Genomic DNA, 14,324 nt, shown 5'->3' with positions numbered 1-14,324 from the left:
GGGCTGTATATTCACTGTCTTTGGATCCAGAAATCCAACAGTGACTGTCATTTCAATTCTGACATCGAAATCTCATCAGAAGCAAATTCTCTAAGGTCAGATCCTTAGGTATTCCTATGACATCAACAGTAAAGGGGTTCCTGATCCACTCTGGTGTGGTCTCAACTGGAAAATACTCTGAGAACTGTTCTTCCAATGACAAGAAGAGCACTGCAATCAAATCAAGAACAGCAGCACGCGCTGTATCAAGGTACCTAAGTACACTACGTAGGCTGTGTATTTGACACATAAACTAATTTTATTAAAATAGAAAATATGAAAACCCATCCTAAGCTTTCTGAAACCGATTAAGTAAATTACAGATAAAAAAAAATTACATGATTTTTAATTATTCAATTTTTAATTCCTAATTTTTCAGTGCACACAACAAATTTGCAGGGTCATCTGGAGTACCACCTGGGGGCACTCCGCGTACCACCAGTGGTATGCATACCATAGTTTGAGACCCACAAGTTTATTCCAATTACAATGCAATGACTACTAACCTAATAATTGCAGATGTTCTGAATACAGAAATCCATGGTACAGCATAAATAATTTCAACTCATATTTAAACCCAAAATTGAAAATTTTCTGTCTTTTAATCACAGCTTAGTAAGCAGTCCTCAGATCATATGAGTATGAACAAATAATCATATGCAATAAACAGCTTTATCAGCATCACTATTCTAAAAAGGGCACTTTTAGAATATTTAAACCTAATATTAACAAATCCCATTAGTGCAAAATTAAAGACATGGAATCTAAGACCACAATAAAAAGCTTTCTCTAAACAGCCATGCTTGAATTGGATATCACTAAGTAACATTTTAATTTTTCTTATGTGGCATGCAGTCCTTTTATGCAAAAGGAATAAGCAAAGTTAATATTTTTATGGCAACAGACTGATACAATTCCTAACTTTAAGACTCCTCAACAATGAAAGTTTTGCAAACATTCCTTCTGTCAGCTTCTCCAAAGCCTTCAGCTGCCACATCTCTGAGCGTGAATCAAGTGATGTCAGTACACTGATTCCTCTTGCTGATCCATTGGATTCAATGGTATAACCCTCAATTTTTTGGATGTATTTTAGCAACACCAATTACTTAAGATGATACAGACAGCAGGGATAGACACTCGTCTACTTGAGACATTAACACCACTATTATTTCATTATTACTGAAGAAAGATCCTACTCTACTGTATGTGTTAAATCTCAACCCCATTCTCTGATAAATTTGAAAGCTAATGTATATGCCAAAGTGTTCTATAGACTTTAGACTTACACAACTAATTAATTCATCATGCATGATGGTGATAGATAATGTTTTCCATCTCTTTCAAATTAATTATGGCACCCTCAGTACCAAAACTCCATGGGCATTTCTTTGGTTATTGAAAAGACGTATCACAGTCTTCAAATTTAATGTATTAGCTTAATTGTTGTGAAATAAATATCTGCTAGGGCACAAAACATGGCTGATCAGTGCAATCCAAAATTACCTTTGGGAACTGCTCTTGCTGTGATGAGACCATTGGTGGTGTATTTCATTTATTGTGATTACCTGGGAACTTTCCTTTTTAATAAAATAATAATATAATTTTATTTTTAAGCCGGAAAGACTAAATCAGAGTTTTACAATTGTTTTTAAAAACACTAACACTAACAAGAGGGAATGTGTAAAAAAATATTCTCTGAAGGGCAGTCACAGTTCCTGATCCCTCTCAAGTCTAATTAATTGTTTCCTAATTTGTGTCATGCCAGACACTCTGCTATTGGGCTGTTAAACTCAGTTAACATGTGGAGATTATTGTATTATACTGGTTGAGTTCCTATAGGCAATACAATACACATTCAAATCTTGATGTTCATTTTAGATGGAACTCTACTATAATTCAGTGTGTTTTGTTTACAAATCAAAGATAATACTAAAAAAACATTAGAGGTAGGGGCAGTGATCAGAAGTGCTGAACTTGGAAGGATCATACAAGTCTTTTCAAATAGTGAAACCACGCTGAAAACAGAAAAGGTCAGCAAAAAATGTGGTACAACACATTTGGTACAGTTCAGACATAATTTCCTAAAATAAACTTTTATTTTAAATTATAGAAATTATTAAGTAATCAGAAGCAATGCACAACTAGGCCCAGGTTAAATCAAATCTTCAACCCCACCAGTTGAAATTTCCAAACCTGGTACTTAAGGTTTTTCCACAGAGTAGAAGAAAGGTATTGAATCTTGACTGGTAGGGTTATTGACTGTTTAATTCAATCTACTGAAGTACTATTGAACAAATAATTGTTATAAGTAATCCTCAACTGGAATTAAAACCAGACAGTTGTTTGGTATTCTAGCACAATACAGTGAGATACTGTATATATATATATTACATTTCAAAGCAAGCAAACAAAGTCTGCTTTCTAGTGAAACTGTGAAAACACTTTAACAGGACTTCTGAAAAAGTGTTATATATACCATTCACCTTCAAAAATAGTTAAGATGGTAGAGCAGGCTTGAAGAAATAGAACAGAATTACATTGAAATAGAACAGAAGGTCTGTTTATATGTTTCTGCTATTTTGGGGACACAGCTTCAAAGGAGAAAAACAAAATACAGTAAGATTTAAAGGAAAGCAATATAAAGCAATTGCATGCAAGTAGCAAAATGACACAATTATAGTATTATGAATGGCTTTGTGATATTTTGCATCTGTCAGTGTTGTACTTAGGTATATTGTTTTAAAATGGATTCAGAGCCTGATATAAAAAAATTACAACTACTCTTTTGAAATATGCTTTTCAAAGAATTAAAATGTTCTACTTAGAGGAAATTTAAGAAATTTGAGTAGTGTATTCTATACCTGCTATCAATCTACAGTATGAAGTAAAATTTTCAGGGTTATTGTTTTAAGATTAACCAGTTGCTGTGAAGTATGTGAAGTAATAATATGTTTATGGCCATTTACAATGTTGCATAACCATCTAAACCCACTAATTCTAATCCTACTTTGCAAACGAAAGTCTTTAAAATTAAGAATAACTTAAGGCTATTATTGGCAAGCTACTGTAGATTCTTGGTGCAGTGTCTAACTACTTTATCCATGTTCACTTTATTTTTTAATAATTTTAAATGTTTCCAGTCTAATTTTTAATCATTTCAAAATGTTCATCCATTATCAGCAAGTATTACTTATCCTAGTGTGGATTACAGCATTCCAGCATTGTGCAGAAGTAACACAAAGATAGGAGGTATTTACCGCTGTTCATATGTGTGCAAAGTGACAGGAGTGCACCGGTGCACCCTATCAGTTCAAGTAAGTTGCCAATTCGCCAGTGGCCGTTTGGTTAATTGCAGGTGTCTGCTATGGTTGGCTGTTTAGCAGGCTTATTGCCAGGGGGAAGAAGTTGTTTAGAAACCTGTTGGTCTTGGTCTATATCATTCGGTATCGTTTTCCAGATGGTTATAGAGAGAACAAGTTGTGGTTAGGGTGACTGGGGTCCCTGAAGATAGACCTGGCCTTCTTGCAGCATCTAATAGAGTAGATACAGTATCCTCGATGTACGCAGCCGGAAGTGTTTTGAGCCAGTTTCACCACCCTCTGGAGTACCTTGTGCTCTTGGGTGGAGCAGTTACCATACCGGGCTGTGACGCAGCCGGTTAGGATGCTTTCAGTGGTGCACCTGTAGAAATTGAAAAGGATGTGTGGTGGCATGCTGAACTTCTTTAGTCTGTGGAGAAAGAATAGGTGCTCCCGTGCTGTCTTGGCTATGAGGTTGGTGTGGTGGGTCCAGGTGAGATCATCTGTGATGTTGATACCTAGGATTTTGAAACCATTGACTCTCTCCACTGCAGACCCACTGATGTGAATGGGTGCCTGCTCTGTTCCTCGATGTTTCCTGTAGTCCACGATCAACTCCTTAGCTGTGCTGGTGTTCAGAGAGAGGTTGTTGTCCTGGAACCATGCTGTCAGTGTTTCTACCTCCTCCCTGTATACGGACTCATCACTGTTTGTGATCAAGCCAATGATCATTGTATCATCTGCAAACTTTATGATGGAGTTTTTTGTTCCTGGAAGATGCAGTTGTGGGTGAATAAGGAGTAGAGGGAGGGCTAAGCACTCAGCCTTGGAGGGCACCGATGTTCAGTGTCTGAGGAGGATATACTTGAGCCTACTTTCACCACCTGCGGTCGGCCCATCAGAAAGTCCAGGATCCAATTGCAGAGAGGGGAGCTTAGTCCTAGGTCCCGGAGCTTGGTGATAAGCCTTGAGAGTACGATGGCATTGAATGCTGAGCTGTAACCAACAAACAACATTCTCACATACGTTCCTTTCTTATCAAACTGTGAAAGGGTAGTGTGCAGAGCAGTGGCGATGGCATCCTCAGTTGATCTGTTCTGTCTATATGCAAATAGCAGTGGGTCGAAGGTGTTGGGCAGTAAAGGGGTGATATGTGTTTTGATCAGCAGCTCGAAGCATTTCGTGATGATAGATGTGAGTGCAATGGGGTGGTAATCATTCAGACAGCTAACTCTGGTTTTCTTGGGGATTGGAACAATGGTGGTTTTCTTGAAGCAAGAGGGGACTGTGCATTGAGTGAGGGAGAGATTAAATATGTCCATGAAGATGTCTGCCAGTTGATCTGCACAGGCTTTCAGGAAATGACCAGGGATAGTGGCGGGGCCAGGAGCTTTGCATGGATTAGTCTTTTTAAAGACTTTGTACATGTCAGCTCTGGAGACAGACAGTGGGTGTTCCCCTTGGTTTACTGGGATTTCCTTAGCTGGTTCCATGTTATGTACTTCGAACCGTGCGTAATATGAATTTAGTTCATCGGGGGGGAAAGCCAGTGTGTGTCGTTTTGCTGTGATTCTCTTTGTAGTCTGTGATGGTCCGGATTCCATGCCACATATTCTGAGTGTCCCGGCCATCGTGATATTGTGATTCCAGTTTCACTCTGTAGTTATATTTGGCTTTTTTGATGGCTTTTCTAAGATTGGATCTGGATTTTCTGTGCTTGTCCTTGTCTCCAGAGTTGAAGGCAGATGTTCTAGCTCTGAGTTTATCACATTCTTCACCATTTACCCACAGTTTTTGATTTGGGTATGTGCGAACAGTGATCCTGGGGACAACATCGACTATGCATTTGCTGATGTAGCCAGTAGCATAGTCCACATATAAGTTAATGCCATTCCTGGCAGCTTTACGAAAAATCTGCCAGTCAGTGGTAGAAAAGCATTGACTTCGATTGCTTAACCAGCGCTGAATGGTCCTTGTCGCAGGCTTCTCCTGCTTGAGTTTCTGCCTGTAGGCATGGAGTAGCAGGATGGAGGTGTGGTCAGATTTGCCAAAAGGAGGTTGGGGGAGGACTTTGTAGCCATCCTGGCTACACGTTGGGCAATTTATATGTTGATTCAGGTTTGGCATTATTTTCTTCAGGTTTACGCCATTGAAGTCCCCCACTGTGATGAATACGCCCTTGGGGTATGAGTTCTCATGTTCGCTTAGACCTTCGTGTAGTTCCTCCAGTGCTTTTGTGGTGTTAGCCTGCAGCGGAATATACATTACCATGAGGACTACCAGTGTGAACTCCCTTGGTAGATAGAAGGGGTGACATTTAATTGTCAGATGTTCAAGATGTGGGGTGCATGACGATGAAATGGTCTCCACATCTGTGCACCAGGAGTTATTAACCATGAAACATACCACTCCTCCCTTGATCTTCCCCGAGTCTGTTGTCCTGTCCTGACGGTGCACGAAAAACCTCCTGGTAGAATAGCGGTGTCCGGAGTGAATGGTTTCAGTAAAAGCTAGCACGTTACAGTTCTTAATGTCCCGTTGGAAAACAAGCCTTTCTCTTAATTCGTCCACCTAGTTGTCCAGTGATTGAACATTAGCAAGGAGTATGCTCGGAAGCGGAGGGCAATTCCAGTGTTGTCTCAGTCTAACCAAGACACCTGCTCACTTACCTCTCTTCCTGCGCCGCTGCAAAAAGTGAATGGTCTTTCAGACATCACAAAAGCTGACAGCCAAGGCATGTATAAAACCCAGAACTCTCAAGTAGTGAGGCCAAAGCACTATATACCATGTCACCATGATGGGTTTTCCAACATCCTGAATTAAGTTGAACACAGCAAAGTAAATGATAAAGTTTTCACATTTTGTGTGATCCATATTTATAAATGATAAACACTAATGAATGTTCAAGAACATTATTTCATATAACTTTTAAAATGTGAATCAAAGAAAAGAGATACTTAACCACTTAAGGATAAGTTAGTGGCTACAAAGAAATCTTAACTCATAAACCAAATATTTTTGTACAACTTAAAAATGCTTTATATATCATTTGCCTTTTATATATTTATATATTTACTTTTGTATATTTCTGAATATTTCTTCCTTATCCCAACCATGGCCACAATTGCTGAAACACAAAATAAAAAATAAAACCTGTGATAAAATGCATTTCTGAAATATAAAACATATAAATGCTTTTTGAAATAAAAATATGTATCTAAACAAAAAAAAAACTTGAAATGCTTGCTGGGCCTGGCTCTGAAAATATTCATAATGAGGCAACAGTGTCAACAAATTTAAACTCTAAAAGATTTCCCACATTAAGTATTTAATTCTAGGTGGCATAATCAGTAAAGACCTATAAGCAAACTGACTAGGCATTTAAGAATGAATATGTCTATGTCATTAACTATGACAAAGATTTCCTGAGCTGCACATGGTAGGCCCTGATACGATGTGATACTACTGGAGTCTGTGGTTTCAGAGTTTCCTCTTCTTCCTATACCAACCTCATACTCCATCCAAGACTTCACTGCTGCTCAAATGCTGTTTGTGCTATATTTGTTTACTGTCAAAAAGAAGCATACATTTTGAAGGACAATTGCATTTTAGTCTGCATCCCTCCCATGATAATACAAGTAGTTTACTTTTAATTTTGTTGATTTGAAAAATGCCACAACTGACATCAGAGGAAGAAAAATGATGCTGTAGGGATGCTGAGTGCCATACTGTTCGCACTTGCAGATGAAAGATTATTATTCTGTCATCAAATGCATTTTATTAGTACAGAGTTACCCAAGAAAGGATGAGTTTATGGAGCATAATGCACGTTTGCATTCCTGTTAACAGGCTTAAAAGATTTTGACAGGAATTAATTTACTGATCCCAAATTCAAAATTCAACCACTTTTTGGGATATTACTGGAATAATCAGACAATATCTGTGGAGCCAAAACACCCAGTGCATCCCTCAAGATCTGTGTTATCCAAAGTTGGTACCAAAGAAAGGTTGTTTTAAAAGAACTTGGATGTGAAGTACAAAGTCATCCACTACCACGTAATCTTAAGGAGCTAGAGGCCCTTGTTGACTAGAAAATGGAGCAAAAAACTCAAAGCATCCATTCACACAAGGATTGTGATCAATGCAGCATTAATCAAAATGGCCTACATTGCTGCTAACAGGCGCAATACACCCTGTACTGTCCTGTTTGTATTTTGATTACTGTACTGACTATTTTTTAATGACATTGATAGTTTTGAGACAATGCCTGGGAAGTACACAAAATGTGTGGTTTCTCAAATAACTTTTATCTAATTATATATATTTACAGTCATTTATAATTATATTAATACAGTTTCACTAGCCTCAGAAAGAGTTCAGAACGAAAAAAAAAGACTATTCCGGCATTCCTCATCTATGCAGATTTTGTGAGCTATCGTACCTTTTAGGTAGTCATAAGAAAGGACTCACATTAATAACATTAAAACTGGACAATTAAAGTCAGGCCTAGCTATAACTCTTCTGGGAGTTGTTAACATCAATCAGGTTTCATTTATCATATCGGGGTGTACAGACAAGTTATAATTAGCATGGGAAGCATTCTGTAGTAAAAACAATGCCCCCTGAAGACCGAATTTATTTTCTATAATGTCATGTTTAATAACTACAAAGTAATGGTTTATTCATGTATTTTATTAACTTTTCTCTGACATATTTGGCATTTATCTTTGTATTTAGAAAACATTAGTTATTAATCCTTTTGGTGGAACTTTCAGATATCATTAATTTCTGTGAGTTGGTTGATTTTATCACATGAGATTCTACAGGACTTAGAATGATAAAAAATAAGGTCCTGATGGTATTTTCCACAATGTTCTCAAAGAAATAAGAAATGTTATTCATTGACTCCTAGCTAAGATATGTCAACATCTACTTAGAATGGGAGCAACAGTTTAGCAAAAGGAGGACAAAACTGCACCAAGAAACTATCACTTACTTCTGTTACATGTATTGTACAGATGCAGCCATTCAAAGTGCGCGGACACAGACACCGCGGTACAGATACCGCAGGTATGATGACACGGGATACCGCGGTGCGTGATTGGTTGACCGACAGGGGCACTCGTGGTCCGTTGGTCTGTCGTAGAAAGACTTACTGTAAACGTCTTTACTGTGCCCGTTGTAGATATTGAATTTTACCACTGAAGGGAAATCTTAGTAGCTGAGCATAAAAAGAATAGGAGCATACTGTAACACGTGTGAAGGCCATAAACGATATTAATTTTGGAACGTAAACATACAGTATATAGCTGGTCTTGGTACTTTAAAGAAAAAAATACACACCGGTATTCCATTTCTCCCTAAACATTGTAAGCTTCGAAGTCTCTAACTAACGTGATATCGGAGTCAACAAGCATACTTTTAGAATTTGATTAAAAGGGAATATAATATGGAATCGCGTATCTAAAGAATTTAATAACGGTATGATTATATCCGTGTACTGCGGCAGGGCTGTGTAGGGCTGTTTCGCCTGCCTGATCATGCGAGCTCTCTTGTAGCCTACTGGTCTAGGTGCGTGACTACCAACTGGCAGGTTGTGTGTTCGAATCCAGCTGGTGCTGAACTTTTATTTTAACAAACATTTCTTCGAAAAAATAGGTAAGCGATATTATGGACAATCAGTTGACTTTTATATTTCAAAATATCGCAACATGATCGATATTTGCGATATTTTGAACATATCTTCCCTTCTGACAGCGGTTCCTGCTTCTATTGTGTGTGTGCAACAGTAAATTTTTATAGAGAAATGGAGGCTGGACAGTATGCGTTACAATATAAACATTTATATTGATTTAAATCATGTTCTGATTTAAATCGCAAACGCGTGTTTAATTATGTGTTTTTAATCATAATCAGGCTAATGCATTTCTACATTTTCTGTATGAACCAGCTTAGAGGTTCATACAGAAAGACAGCTTGTGTTTAAATTGAGTGTAAGGTAATTTATGCTTCTAAAGTCATGGTCAGTATTATTGTACTGTGCTGTACTGTGTCAAATTATTTTATAGCGTTTTTATTGCGTTATTAAATCCGGTGGCGCTGTGTTAGTTTCCTGACTCACATTATTTAAACTACCACATTGATCATTCATCTCTAAATAAACTTTATTTTATATAGCGTTTTAAGCGATTAGGTAATTAGATTGCTCATAAACCTAATCGCTTTTTCTACATAAACACAGCGTGATTGCTCTCTGAAAATGCTTTTCCTTTATTTTTAAAGTAGGCTCAGATTTCAACTATAGATCGTATTATTATAAACTTTCTTGGAAAAATGTATTTTATGTAAACCATGTTTGCTATTAATTCATTTAGGGCTAAAATACGTTCATTGTCTTCCAATCGAGTCGAGTTGACATTGGAAGCCTGCCACACCCGGACTGTTAAACCAACGCATTAGCACGTCAAAGCCCATTGAGCCAGTATTGGCTTTAGTATCCCCCCCTTCTCCCCTCAATTCAATTCAATTCAAGGTGTTTTATTTGCATGACAGATGGGTACAAGCAGTGTTGGGTATGTATATTGTAACGCTTACGGCAGACAGGCACTGTGTAAGAGCCGGCGCACCAGAGCAGCGCACCGAGGGAGCGTCTGCATTTCTAACTTAGTTTTTAAAATTAGTCAAGCAATATGAAGCATCTCCTTTTACTTAGTGCCTGAGCATAAAAAGAATAGGAGCATACTGCAACGCGTGTGAAGGCCATAAACGATATTAATTTTGGAACATAAACATACAGTATATGGCTGGTCTTGGTACTTTAAAGAAAAAAATACACACCAGTATTCCATTTCTCCCTAAACATTTTAAGCATCGAAGTCTTTAACTAACACGATACCGGAGTCAACAAGCATACTTTTAGAATTTGATTAAAAGGGAATATAATATGGAATCGCGTATCTCAAGAAATTAATAACGATATAATTATATTCATGTTGCAAAAGAACTGCAACGGACATAAAAACTCCCTTGCTTTTAACAGAGCGTTCCATAATTTCTAACTATGAAAATGCCAGGTGAAAGGATTTGTAAACATATTTTGTTAAAGCAAGTCAGTTTTTTTCACAACACATAAAAGACATTTTTCCAAGAAAGTTTAGCCTTTGTCACTAATGAAACCACTAAATAAAGACATAAATATAGAAATCTTAAGATTTGTTCTATTTAATGTTGGTAGCAGGATGAACTGTCAGAGTGTATATTTTGTCGCAGAGTTGCTGCAAGATGTTAACAGTGAAAAAGGTATTTAGAAATGAGTTATTTCAAGATGAAAATTTTCAGAATAATTGCAAATCTAGCAGGATAGAGAAAGCACAGAAAACTGGCAGTTAGATTGATCAGATTAGTATGAAAAGTCATTTAGCAAAGGGAATTAGAAGAGTGACAAACTAGTATACTTTAGATCTTTTTTTCTGAACCAGGGACAATCTGATCATGTTTCCCTATAACAATAATAAAAAACTTTATTTGATATATCACCATTAAAGGTGGCATCTCAAAGCAATACAGTAGATGTAAAAACAGATAAAAGGACCACAGATTACAAAGTAAATGCATATAAGAAAGACAAGCAGTTAGAGGTGCTACCAAAATTAGAAAATGAAGCAGATACAGACACTAAGTCTTCTGAAAAGAAAGGTTCTGAGGTTAGATTTAAACTGGCCTTGGTGTGTGTGTGTTTGTGTCTGTCTGTCCTGTGATGGACTGGCGCTATGTCCAGGGAGTTACATTTTCTCTGTTCTGACCTGGAGTTACAGAGAAATTTAAATTCTAATAAGAGATTTGTAATGAGGAAAGTCATACCAATCACTCATACAGTACCAGGATTTGCAATTACAATACAAATACTTTCTTTCTGTATGTGTTTATTTTGCAGTTTGAGTCTATGGCATTCCTTTGGGGGTCTATACTCCAAGGCATGACTTTTTTATGTATAAACATCAGTATTTACTGCTATTAATTACTGTACGATTTATAGTTGAAATCTGAGCCTAGATATAAAGTTAGATATAAAGTTAAAATCTCGACAAAGCAATGTAGGAAATACAGAGAAAATAAATCCTTTCTGACATCTAAAATCAGTTTCGATCAAGGTCTCTAAAACGAACAAGAAAAAGAAGATTTTCGGAGGGCAATTACGCTGTGTTTATATAGAATAAGTGATTTATGAGCAATCTAATTTCTTGTTCGTTTAAAACAGTGAAATGTCAGCTGTAAAAGATCGCACCAGAAACAGCACTCTCTCTGCCTGTCATAGACGTTCAGGAAAGGCTGAATGAAGTCATGTCAAGTACAATAATTCGGAGATCAATAATAACAGTTGTAGGACAGTATATAAGGAGGATAAGGATTTTGAAGTTGACTCGAAATCTGATAGGTAACCAGTGCAAGGACTTGAAAACAGGTGTAATGCATCCCTGATAGGATTCTTGCTGTCATATTCTGAACATATTGAAGATTTCTCAGTGTGGATTTAATTTCCTCAGTGAACAGGATGTGCATTTATTAATTCTAGAAAAAAACTAGATTTCTCTAGTTCTTAGTTTCTCTAGTTCCCTTTAAAATAAACTATTATTCCACAATGCAGAGTATTACATGGCCAGTATTTACACATGATATTTGTGATTTAAAGAAATTAACACAAGCAGCTTTTGGAGATTTAAGTGTTGGCTGAGTTATTGCAGGATAAAAGACTAGAGATGTTGGCAAGAAGAAGATAGTTTGGGGAAAGCTGAGGAATACACTTATAACAAGAACACTTCCTAATGGGGTTAGGCATACTTTTGATGAAGATGATGAAGTTAACAGACTATATGTTTACATAGATACTGAAATAAGGATTGTATTTTAGATTATGTGTAGTTGCTGGCATTGAACTGTGTTGGATGCACATGAATTGAAGGAATGGGCAAACATAGCTGATGCGGATCCACAGAGCCAGCATATTAAGATGTTTATAATTAGAGGCAAGTTGTTTAAATAACTAGGTATGGATACTGATGTGCAAGAGAGGTGGAAAGGCTGTTTCCTTAAGCCAGCAGTATAAAATATTTTATTCTCAGTGAGATGCTGCCATTTCATAGTGGGTTTCTAACACTGTGTATAGTTCCATCCACACAGTGCCTTTACTTCCATTTCTAATCTCTTTATCCAGTACAGAGGATTTGGAGCCTATCCCAGTAAGCAACGGACACAAGGCAGAATACACCCTGGACATAGCGCCAGTCCATCACAGGACAGACAGACACAAACACACACACACCAGGGCCAGTTTTCCCATAAACCAATTAACTTACCAGTATGTTTTGGAGTGCGAGAGGGAGTCATATCACACATATGGAGAAAAACCATGTAACCCAGAGAGAACATGTAAACCCCACACACACAGGATGGCAGGAATTGAACCTAGGACCCCAGTGCTGCAAGATAGCAATGCTAACCACTTTGCCACCATTATAAATGGATGGATATCTTAGTTATCTTTCTAGTTCACAGGTTTGCATGCATAATTTAATTTTGAAAGCCACTGAGACATCAGGTACTACTGTTGTATTTATGAAAAAGAAACAAAACAAAAAACATACTAACAACTGTGCCATCCTACTCCTTAGCTAATACATTTTATTATTCATAAACAGTTAACATTGTTAGCAAAATATTTTGAATTATATTTAACCCTATTTTTTCTTTAGTTTTGTATTTAACTTATTATATGATAGTCAGACTTAATGTATATTTGAACAATGAAAATATATTTTTACAAGATTTTACATTAAGCACTTAAAATTAATATGGTTAATAATAGTAAACTGTAACATGCTGTAACAAGATCGGTTAAACTGCGAAGAAAATGCTTTCAGAGAAAATGTTTCAGGTGTGAAGAACATAGATCTCCAATGCAATTTCAACCAAACCTGTTCCCACACACCCTGCCCCCACTACCATTAGAATATACACAAAGCACTCAAATCTTTCGAGCTAATGATCAGGTGACCCGAGAGAGAGCGAGAGAAACACCAAGGGGTGCGGAACCAGGGAACTATTTACATGGAAAACGGGCGATCTCCCCAGACTGTCCGCCCGTTTCACTGTTACCTGGATACCTCTTTATTTAGAACTCACAAACACTGATTTTTAGTTTAGAAGGATTCAAGTAGGGTTTTAGATGAAAAGCAGCGACCTTAATCAAGCCCAAATCACAATTGAACCCATTCAGAGCCTACATTACATTTTAGCGTTTCATTCTGAGCAGAAGACCCTCACACCTGAAGAAGGGGGAGGTGTTTTTCGCTGGAAATCTCGCCTGCTTCTACTTTACAACCGGAGTGCTGGCTGTGACGAGTTAAACCGGTTTTACAAGTTTCAATCACAGACAATGTGACATGGGAGTCAGGAAACTCCACCGGATTTGATAACGCTATAAAAACGCTATAAAATAATGTGACTTGGCACAGAACAAGTTTACAGCACAGTACAATAATAAATGCTGACCATGACTTTAGAAGCATAAATTGCCTTACACTCAATTTAAACACAAGCTGTCTTTAGCCCTCTAAGCTGGTTCATACAGAAATGTAGAGATCCAGGCTCAGAACACACAGCTTCATTAGCGAATACATATGCAGGACAACTAGAGAAGACGTTTTACAGAGGATGGATTTTTAGAAACATCCCATCAGTGACATCACTGAAGTCAACTCCTAGGTACTGTAACTGTCGTGTGGATAGTTTCACAAGAATCAGACAAAGGTTTAAGCATCGCTTGTTCTAGATAAAACTGCAAAAAAAAAAACAACAACCCATAATGTACTTCTTTGCGGCTCTGTTTGCCCAAATCATATATTCACAACGTGAAATCTAGAAAATAATATTACGTAACCAAAATCCGCAATATGGAAACAGAACCTGTGTAATTGTTGATAGATGATG

The sequence above is a fragment of the Atractosteus spatula genome, chromosome 2, assembly GCF_055471065.1.
Source record: "Atractosteus spatula isolate fAtrSpa1 chromosome 2, fAtrSpa1.hap1, whole genome shotgun sequence".
Lineage (NCBI taxonomy): Eukaryota > Metazoa > Chordata > Actinopteri > Semionotiformes > Lepisosteidae > Atractosteus > Atractosteus spatula.
Note: the sequence above shows the minus strand (reverse complement) of the source record.